Genomic DNA, 11,145 nt, shown 5'->3' on the forward strand with positions numbered 1-11,145 from the left:
GATCCCTGCTTTGGCATCGCCTGTTTCGGGCACAATGACTGGAATGCGAGGGTGATCCCTTTGCGGTCGCATCGCCGCAGTCGCGCCTGGAAACACCTGCCGATGAGTGTTGCGGCGACGACGATCGGGCCAAAATGTCTGCCGCCCCGCCGCAGTCGCGCCGGCAAAACCCCGTGTCGCAGGCGAAACGCAACAATACGTACAATGAACGCCACTGCGCGCGGTCGCCGCGATGGAGTCTCGCGAACCGGCTTCTTGCGTGAAAGGTAGGTAAACGCTGAGAGAAAACTATGTGAAATATGTTCTTATAGTGTTTGTATAACTAAATGGAGCGTAATAGAAAGAAGCTTCAATGCAGCGGTCGCGCAGATTCGCAGCGACCGACTGCGCGTCTGCATGCTTGTCGGCGCACTGTTTCGCTTTCTCCGCGCGCGCGTTCTCGCACCGTGCCATGAGCTTTAGGCCGCAGAATATGAGCATTTGACAGTATACAAGCAACCATTGTTGCATGGGAGCTATCAGAGCTGTTCAAAAATAACTTCATTGTAGAGACTTCGACGCCTACGGGGACTATGATGTGCCGTCGCGACGATTCAATCTTTTTTTTTCTTCTAAATTATTTGACTTTTCAATATTATTTTTCGAGTTGCGTCGCACTGTATGTTTATCGGTGTTCTCAGCGCGCGATTTCCCGCTGCTCCTTTTTTGCAATCCAGTGCATTAATTGATAACACAAACATGACATATGCCATGCTTTTCTTTTAATGTGCTTCTTACCGCTGCCTTTCTACTCCACTGAACTTGCCAGTATCTATAGCATCGACAAGTTGATAGACCAAACCGTCATAACATTAGTCGTGCAGCAGACTCGGGCGAGCGTCTCAGTGCGCGTTTTCAGAACATCGCAGACCGGGCGCCGTAGCAGAAATCTTCCTCGCGTCTGTGCTTGCTGCATACACGAGTTGTAGCCGATGACTGTTTGCCGGTTTCATGTTTCCCGAGCCAAGCTTCACGCAGCTTCTTGTCCTGCGGCTACGTGTGAATAAGGCTGACACCGGCCTCCGTTACGTGCGTCCGGCCCTGCGGCACCGAGCAGTAGCCTACCATGTTGCGCGCCTTCAAAGGCAGCCACTACCTATTGTAGTCCTTTCAAGCGTTGTAAAGGAGACACTCGAAGCGTGAAAATTTCGCCACTTAATGAGGACCGCAGCGTACGAGGGAATTCAAACTCGTTTTCAGCTCGCTTCGGCGCTCTCGAAGCAGCCGACGCGGCCGCTATGTCCACGTGATCCCTCCTAGCACGTCACGCCGACGGTGGCGCCAGCTTTTCCAGTGGTGGAGCTCGAGGCCAATAGACCTTTGCACTGAGGCTTCCATGGGCGCCACCATATTTGGACTACTGGCGCCGCCTAGCGTCTGCTTGGCGGCGACGCCATACTGGACTGTCGTTGCTCAGCCTCAGCCGGCTCAGCGCTGCTGTTCCTATGAACAAACAGATCTAAAAACGTTGGTTGCTATCTACATCTGCGTTGCTCCGTATCTTCGGCCTTCACAGAGTCCTCTTGCCACTTTCGTGCTATTCTCACCAGTGTCGAGAGGCCTCGGCTACACATCGAGACGGAAACTTTCCCGCTGGCAGCGGCCGTACGACTGCACGCGACTGTCGGATGGCGCCGGGAAGCGTCAGCTCAGCGCTGCAGCTGCTTTCACCTATGTCTTAAGTCTCCTCAGCGTCGTTTTGGACCTTTAGTGCAAGTATCACCAGTGTTAAGCGGTGTCGCTTTACGCATTAAAGCGAATACTTTCCTGTTTTGAGCGCCCGTGGCTGCGAATCAGCCCGTGCGATTGCGGAATGGCGTCGACGTCAGCCATTGTCGGCTTGCCGCCTTGAGCAAACAAGGCCAAAACTTGACCTTGTTGGCTGATATTTGCCTATCTATAGCCCATCTAAACATTAGGGGCTGACGATGGAGACACACACAGCGCATCTTGCCTTCCTCGCGTAACCGAGCTGAAGCATCGGCTCTGGATTCTCTGATGTCCGCTTCCCGTCGATAAAATGAATCGAGCAGACGCACGACGACTCCGTAGGGACGAATCCCTTATTAAGCGGGAGATACACGGTCCGATCCGGCGGCCGACGCGCTAGAACGGCAGCCGGAATCGAGATGTTTTGCCGTGCCGAAGCGCCGGATCGGAAGTCCGGCGCGCGACAAACCGGGCAGATTTTCATCGTCCGACGCGTCCGACAACCGCACCGTCGTTTGGCCGCAGCCAATGACAGCGTGGCTGGCATGTGACGTTTTCTGACGTTCCCTCCACGGAGGCGGCGCTGGCTGGCCAGTTTCTCGCAGTCTTGTTGTTTTTTTTTTTCCTTGCCTGCTGCAGTTTGTTTCCTACACGAAATAGTTACCAATTTAGTAAAATTATCTCGAACGTGTGCCTGTTATGCGCCTAGTACACTAGCACCTAGCTACTGGCGAGATCGGGAGCCGCGACGCGAGGGCATTTCGCGGGCAGACAGCACACACCGACCGTCTGGGCGAGGCTGCTCGCTTCGCTTGCACGTTTGCCCTTCGCAACAACGGCGTCGAGTAAACCAATTGTATTTAATTACGGGTGACCTAAGTGTACAGTGTTAATTGTTTTGGCAAAAATAAGCGCTCTTTGACGAGCTCGCGTTGGATCGCAAGCGCCGTGGGCCGCAGCGTCCGCCTAGCTAGGCCTACCGGCCCTATCACTTGCTGTTGACGGAGCCGTCAGTGGACAACGCGCCGTCGTGAAGTGTTCCGTCACTCGCAGGGGCATAATTTTATTGGCAGTGTTCGCGTAAAGCGAAGCAGTGTTGTGCAGAGTTGTTTATATTGCGTTTCTCGACGTATATGAAGTGAAGCTGGGGGGCTGTATCTGGGCGGAGCTTACGCGCCGCTCGATCTTTCGGATGCACGCACCGTGCGCCCGGAATTGTCCTATGCCGCATGCCGGAGCATGCGGCGCCGCACGTCGGATCGGACGCCGAATCGTACCGTGTGTCTCCTACATTACGATTTACAGCGCTAATCCAGCGAGTACCGCGTCGGCAGGAAACCGATACAACAGGTACACGTTGCAGCCGTAGTCCTCTTGCAGAACATTGTGCGTGCTGCACGGCACTTTTCTAGCTGCATTGCGCTTCTTCTGGTTGTTCGAACAACCGTACACAGCGCAGTGTTGCCCGGACGTTCGCATAGCCTGTGCGGATAAGCTTAAGTTCGCGAAAACGTCGTGCAGTCAATGCGGGAACTGCGCGCGTGACAGTCCAGCGAGAGAGGGCAACTATGAAACGCTAGCTATACTCTCGCTACCGGGGGCCCGATATCCGTTTCCGACTCTCTGGTTCGAGGCTTCCGGTGCAAAGGTCTATAGGCAGGTTGAGCGAATTCGTCTCGGACGCTCCGCTCCCCTCCGTGCGACCCGCTAGCGTTCCCCTCGAACCCGACGACGACCCGATTACGGCCCGACGAGCCGACTCCACCCAACATCATCGGGTTCACGTAAAGGCAGGTCATGTGACCGCTTGTGACTCGCAGGAGGAAAAACACTTGAGCGTGTGTATGCGAGTGCCTGCGACGCTTTCTCCCTCCCCCCTTTTCTTCTGTTTGTCTTCGTGATCCCCTTCACATGTGCAAAGTAGCAAACCGCGGCTAATCCTGGTTAACCTTTTTCTTCCCTTCCCCTTACCATTTCTATCTGTCTCTCGTTAGGGGATGGACAGACAGACCATTGCGCATTACTACACCTTAATCTTGTCTCACATAGGTTCGATTAAGTAAGCGAAATATATATAGAAAAACGTTCTATACACTTTGTAGAAACCACTTGAAACGAATGTCTTCGAGCATTCTCTCCTCCTTCGGCCGAGCTTCATGACTGCCACTCTTACCGTAAATTACGCATAATAACGCTCGACAATGTTTCCAGTACGAGGAACCTCTTAATTTCTTAACACATAAGTTCGGAGAACTAAATATATATATATATATATATATATATATATATATATATATATATATATATATATATATATATATATATATATATATATATATATATATTTTTTTTACCGAACATGTTCCGCTTAATTTGGCCGAACTCTAGTTCAACGAGACTCGGTGCGTTCAAATGGGCCACGTATAGTATCACGTGTTAAGGACAAAATAAAACCGGGAAACGCCAACGAGCGCAATTTCGTACATCCTATATAGCGAGTCATATAGCATTCCCAACATCGAAGCGCGGAACGACGTAATGGGAGCCGATCGCGCAACAACCTCTGGTTCCTTTTTTTTTTTCTCAAATAATTGCCGCGGGTCCATTTACAAAAAAAAAAGAAAAAAAAACGACGTCCTAGCGCCGCCAATCGCCTCCGCGAAGCCGTGCCCGCGGTGCTATTACTTATCCAAATTGAACCACGCCGCAGTACCGCCTGTAACTGCGCCGCATTTGTCACCGCTTTATGCGCCCGCATATTTTCCCTCTATCCGCCGCAACCCGCCTTCGCCGCCGCAGCGTATACTCTCAACCCAGGGGTGCACGAGAAGCAGCGGCAACAACAAGAAGAAGAATGGAACCCGGAGATCGAGGCGCGTGATTTCATGCCGGTACATTCGCGCACGGCGAAGCCCACCTAACGCACCTGCGCCAGAACGCACGCGCGTAATACGTAGTATATAAAGCCTTATTTGTTTTGGCGCTCCTCGCCTCCCTTCTTACCGGTGGCATAAACGCAAGAGGATGCACCGTAGTAGCGAGGCGCAGGCGCAAAATATTGCTTGGCATCGAAGCGTTGACCTCGCAGGCCCACAGCGGCGCCGCAATAGAAGGGTGCAGCATGAGAGAAGCGTGTCGCGGTTTAGGCGGCGTTCACACCGGCGAATCGCAGAGGTCGCGCGACCGAGTTAAGTCGCAAAGCGGCGGACGCGATCGATAGCTTTCGTCCACAGATGCAGACATGGAACGCGTGTATTATTCACACCATTTCGGCTTTCTTCTGCGCGTAAGGTACAGGGAGAGAGGGTAGAACAACGGACGATACTCTTTACATATATACAACAGAGCGACTAGTAAAATATCATGCATAGTTCACTAGTGGCACTCAACTAGTAAACTCACGCAGGCATCTGTGCATGAACAATGTGTGCAGCTTCCCCTGCGCTAAAGGATGAGAGCTTCAGATGTCTTAAAACGTTTCAAGCAACAAGTATATAAATCAGAGCAAATGACATTTACTGCGTGTTCCCCTTAACACTGCTTTACACTCGACGCCAAAAGATTGTCGGAGTGCGGTGATCGCGAAAAACTTCAATGGTCACTAAAGAGCAAAACCAAATTGTTCCAGAAGGTTGAAGTGTTCCTTCCGGAACTCTATCTTCATTTTTTAAAATTCGAGTAGGGTTGTTTGAAGTCATAGTAGAAAAAAACAACAGAAATAATTAAAGTAATCATAGATGAATACATATATATATGTCCGAAATAAGCTGGCAATTAGCGGGGAGGCGGGGGGGGGGCGCAAGTTTACATTTGCGGACTTGGGGCCCGCACCACAGTACCGACACGTCCATGTGACGTCACAGATTTCAGACAATTATATCCGGTATGAACCGCTTCTGTCCCGGTTAAGCCCGCACGACTCGCCAAGTCGAGTCATCGGTTCCTTCGCCCCCCACTCGTCAATATATAACCGAGCTTTTTCAGACGCTACGCTTCTCTACGCCCCATAGCTTCGAACGCCTACGCTGCCAGCTTGATCCAGACTCAATGCTCGTGCCCGCTGCGACAGCCTTGCCGGCCCCGAGGTACGGCTGTGCGCCCCAACGGCTCCACCATATGCCCCCTTCGAGGCTTCGGCGCGGGCTGCGTTCCTGGTTGACATTCGATACCGAACCCACCGGTTCATATACCGAACCCACCGATATCGAACCCACCGGTTGCAATGTAAGCTGCTGATATGAGTGAGCGAGAAATTACAACAGATACTTGTTAGTGCCGGAGGGTGCTATTAAAAGAACAAGAATGTATCGATGAGTTGCCGCAACCGCACGGAAACGATAGTCGAGCTCCCCTTAACATTTTCCATAGGTAGTTTTCCTGGGACCTCGGGGAAACGCAGCCTGCTCACCGTAGTACTATAGGTGCCCAAACGTGGCGGCCAGGATTAACGTCAATGTCCTTCATGATATCGGGTACATGTGTTCATTTTTTTTTTGAGTGAATGCTTTTCACCGCAGTGTCACTCTTATCGATTTGTCGCTCGGTGAGAGACGCGCTGTCGTGCTGTCACGTTTCCCGTTCCTGCGCCGTTTGTCGGCATGCTAGGGTGCTAAGATGGCGGCCAGATGATGAAGTCAACGCAAACCACCGTTAAGTCCCTCTCCAATGAAAATCAGGCATCAGCTTTGGTATTGACGCAGTGCTAGATATCGCCACTTGACGTCAAATGTGTATGCATTGGACATCGTGTATGTATATGCGACAACTCGGTTTCGTGCATCTGCAGCGTTTGTCCATGTGCTCCGTTTGCCTAAGTATCTACACGGGGACTCGAACATATTAGTGAACACGTGACGTGTGTATACGGAACAGCCCTCTTATCGGCCCCCGCGCTCGTGCGAATAACAGCCGTCGCGCACAATTTACCCAAAAGTACTGATCAGTATCACAGCTGTGAGCATGATATTTAAACCGTTAGATAAAGAATGGACCGCGTGAGCGGAATGACTCACCTCCCTTGGATATTTTTCGGTTCCAATGTAAGCTGCTGATATGAGTGAGCGAAAAACTACGACAGATACTTGTTAGTGCCGGAGGGTGCTGTTAAAAGAACAAGAACGTAGTGGAGGAGGAGGAGGAGGAAAAAACTTTATTTGCCAAAGGAATTCGGGACCTCCCAGGCCCCCTGGGTCCCCGCACGACCCCACTGCACTCAAACGTTCATGTTTAACATGTCCATGACGCTGGCAGCCCGGCTGGCGGCGATCTTCTGCCTTGCCGGGTCCGTGGAGTCGTTCAACTTGTATATTGCATCTTAAGTCATGGTGGTGCTGTGACGAGTAATCTCGAGCTCTGTATGTTGTAGGCTAGACCCGTTCAAGACCTGAGGAGTATAGCCGGAGCCTTAAATTGTGCGTCGACATCTCCGTATATCAATAATAAACAAAATAATCTAGCGGCACAATCGTCTAGGCTTCAAAAGAATTTGGATGCGTTAGTGTAACGCGCATATAACTATAGCAATTCGATGTGAATAAGTTGGGGGCTAGGAAAAAACCGCGACGCCGCCAGCCATCATCGTCTCAATGACGAGTAAAGTTGCATCACCTGCAAGCACGAGCGTCTGCTTCACTGCAGTCACGTGCTTTGTTTTTCGTCGTCACGGAATTCCGACTGGTGGTAGAACTTTTCTTTGCGCAACAGCGCTTTGATATTGATTTTAAAGTATTACACGCTGTACGACAAAATGCGGTGCTCCTCCGTGCGGATCGGTGCGGGTGAGATTGCGCTGCGCGCTCTGTCGCGGATATAGAAAAGCTGCTACACCAGCTGAACGCTCGTAAAACAGCGTGCGACATATTTAAAAAAAAGAAAAAAAAACGCCGCGTGTGCATGTTCAAAATAAAAAAAAAATCCACTCGCGAGATTGAGGCTGTCGAGTACGCGGAGCGAGATATATACGAGACTAATGCAGCCAATCCGCGACATAGCTCGTAAGTCGGCGGCCTTCAGTTGGCTTTACATGTGAAGGTATTTGGTCGTGGATGTTAGGAATTTATTGGTATTTTTAATTTTTTTTAATTTGTTTTTACTGACGAGCGCCCGTCTGCCTGTATCCCATCACGCGGATAAGTGCGATCGTTATCTTTGGCGGTCGACATCAACAAGGAAATGCGGCTTCATTTTCTGCGTAACTTTATGCTGCAAGTATCTTCATTACGAGACTTACAAGCAATATCGTTGGTTAAGAAAATCGTGCCTGCAAGTGTCTCCCTTACTTGACCTACCAGCAATATCGTTGGTCAAGAAAATCTCCGTAGCCGCGTAGAGAGAGACAGTGATTAGCCATAAGGGAAAGGCAGGGAGATTAAACAGGCTGAGCCCGGTAGGCTACCCTGCACTGTGGAAGGGGGAAAGGGGATTGAAATAGGAGAGGGAAGTTTCATCGCCCGCAATGCAGAGCTTTCGGGATCAGCGCTTGCTTGCATAAGAAGCCTATCAGGTGGTGTACTCATGTCTTGTTTGCATCCGTATACTGCACGATAGCACAGACGACATTTCAGTGTAACTATCGGTTTTTAGCGTAGAAAATGGCCGTAGGGAAAACAATACTTGCTATACTCTCAGCGTCTGCAGCTTGTGCGACAACATAATAGTCTTCGATTTGCTGGAGGGAGATGGGGTAGTTCAACCTCTTCCTTACTACGCATTCACTCAGCAATCATTATGCAAATAGCATACTCTGCTCCTCTGCTACACGGAATATCCTGTAATCCAGAGGAAACAACTGAAAGGTTGCTGGCCAGGAGCTTTCGCATATGTCTTGCTGTACCGCCTGCATCCGCCAGCGCTTTGGTAATTTCCGAGTCCCTCCAACCAACTTTTCATGCACCGAGATTTACGGAAACTTCTCGTTACTTTTTACGTTTGGCTACAAAGCACGCTATTCATTCACCATGCCAAGGCCTTCGGGATAGAACCGCTACAGACATACATGAAGAAATACGGCGGTGCGAAGACTTACTGCCTGCTTATCGAATACTGGCCCACTTGCGCAACTCATCCCCCGTGGCGACTAGCAATTCCAGAAATAGCCACTTCCATTCCTGGAGTGGGCCGCAAGCGTGATATGCCCGTAGATCGAATTCACGTCTATACCGATGGATCATGCTAGAAAGAAAGCTCTACATCTGTGTTTTATATACCTACATACTAAATGAAAAGAGCTCATAAGCTTTGCCAATTTAGAACGTCCACGCCGGTAGAATTTTATGCAAGACTTTCTACTTTACGTTACATATGTAAACAGTTAGAAACACTGGGCTGGGTAATTCTGAGTGACTCACAAGCCTCATTTCTGTGCTTAAATGAAATCAGCTTAAGAAACGCAAGCAACACATTGACATGCGAAACACAGAAGACTTACGCCATAGTGAAAGATCTACGACACGACCATAACCTTCTATAGGATTCCAAGTCACTGCGAAATCATAGGAAAGCAGTTGATCACATGGCACGTGCAGCACGTCAAGAGAATGAATTATCACTACTTCGTCTAGCGGCAAGTGATGCGCGATGTCTATTGAACAAACCATGCGGTAGATTGTTCGAGGAAACTTGGTTCGTAAATGATGCGCGGAACTGTCAATTATATAATATAGATCCTGGAATAGAATTCAATATTCCCTTTGGAATGGGTCGATCTGTTGAAACAAGAGTTCATAGGCTTCGACTAGCCATTGCCCATACTGATAGCTTCCGGCATATGATAAGAAAAACTAACAGTGATACATGCTCATATGAAGAGGCTGAAGAAGACACAGAACAACTTCTTCCACACTGTAAAAATCACCATGCTCCGTGCAAGAGCCTCTCGAAAAAAACTACATGGCTTGAATATACGGCCATTATTATTAGAAAAAATTTTAGATTCATGGCCAACAAAAAACTTCAAGCCATCGCTGCGCGCACCTTAGTACAATTTTTGGAGGAATCAAAAATATCACAAAAATACTCAGTCATACAATAGTTATGGCTCGCATTGTTATTATAAACAGGCACCCTTAATTACATGCTCATTGCGTCTTCGTGTTCATGCAGCATTTGTACCTGTTACATTTAGAGTGCGGCATTCAAGTGTCCAACATCTTCTGTGTGAAGATCTTGGTTTTGGGAGCATTTATGCTGTGTGAACTCATGTGTTGCGTGCGAACATTTTGGTTTCGTGAGTATTTATGCTATGTGAACTCTTCTGTGGCGCCAACATATATTTATATTGTAGTACTGAGACTTAGTACGTGGATGTTCGTTCATGTGTTTATTTGTCCAGTTTGGAGATGGTTGACAACTTTCCCACGATAACTGTCACGTAAGAGAAGAGGAGTAGCCAGCGCCACACATAGGCACCAACCTCTCCTTAAATATAGTGAATAAAAAAAATGACAAAATTGCGTAACTACCAAGCTGAGATGTGGAGTGGTGAAAATATTGTTTCGAGCTCGAAAATTGACGTAATTTGTTTTATGGTTGTATCATGTAGTAGTCGAGGCCGTCTTTAGCACTGTTGATAAAGAATCATTTAAAAAATTAAAAACACAAGAAAACAGAAAGAAAGGAGTCAGGTACTTTTATTTTTTTCATTACGGCAAACGTTGACTAACCGTCACCCGGCCGCGCCTTGAACTCTCACAACCTTTAACAATGTACTGATAACAAAATTCCGAGCACTAATCTCTAAGCATTAGGGTTGTCAACAAAAATGTATGTATATCTAACCAGTTTACTTGTGCATAGAGTGGGTCTTGTCACTTCGTTTTAAACGAAGACATCTGATCAAAACAAGAACAAATCACAGCCTCGGCGAGATGTATTCTGTGATGACGGAACTTTTAAAAAAATTTCGCCGGATTAAGATACTCAGTAATGCGCAACTTGAGCGCAGCTGTGTAGGTCTTTACATTTCACAATATATTGGCTGGCGCGGACAATGTCTCGTATGGCGCGTTGCAAACGGAGCGATGTGGCGCGCGACTGCCTCGCTAATCGCGATATACCAAGAGGTGGCGCGCGGGTGAAGCGTGGACGCGATTCACAGCAGCCGCCGCAGACAGACCTGCGCTCATGCAGCGCTTTGTTTCCACACAGACGACGCGCGCTACTCCGGAGCTATCTCGTAGCCATCGTTGCTGAAAAGACAGTCTTGAGCGGCGATACGCTTTTTCTTCTCTCTCTTTCGCCATACCCTCCACCTCCGCTTTCCACCTAATGGTTCCGCTGCACCCTCCTTCTCCGCTCACCTCCTTGCGCTCTGATCGCTATCGGTGTCTTTCATCTCCCGCTGCGTTCCGCGTTCACTGTCATCCTTCGCTGTTCGTTCGCTCGGTTGCGAGGGACAAC

Source organism: Dermacentor variabilis, chromosome 9 (genome assembly GCF_050947875.1).
Source record: "Dermacentor variabilis isolate Ectoservices chromosome 9, ASM5094787v1, whole genome shotgun sequence".
Lineage (NCBI taxonomy): Eukaryota > Metazoa > Arthropoda > Arachnida > Ixodida > Ixodidae > Dermacentor > Dermacentor variabilis.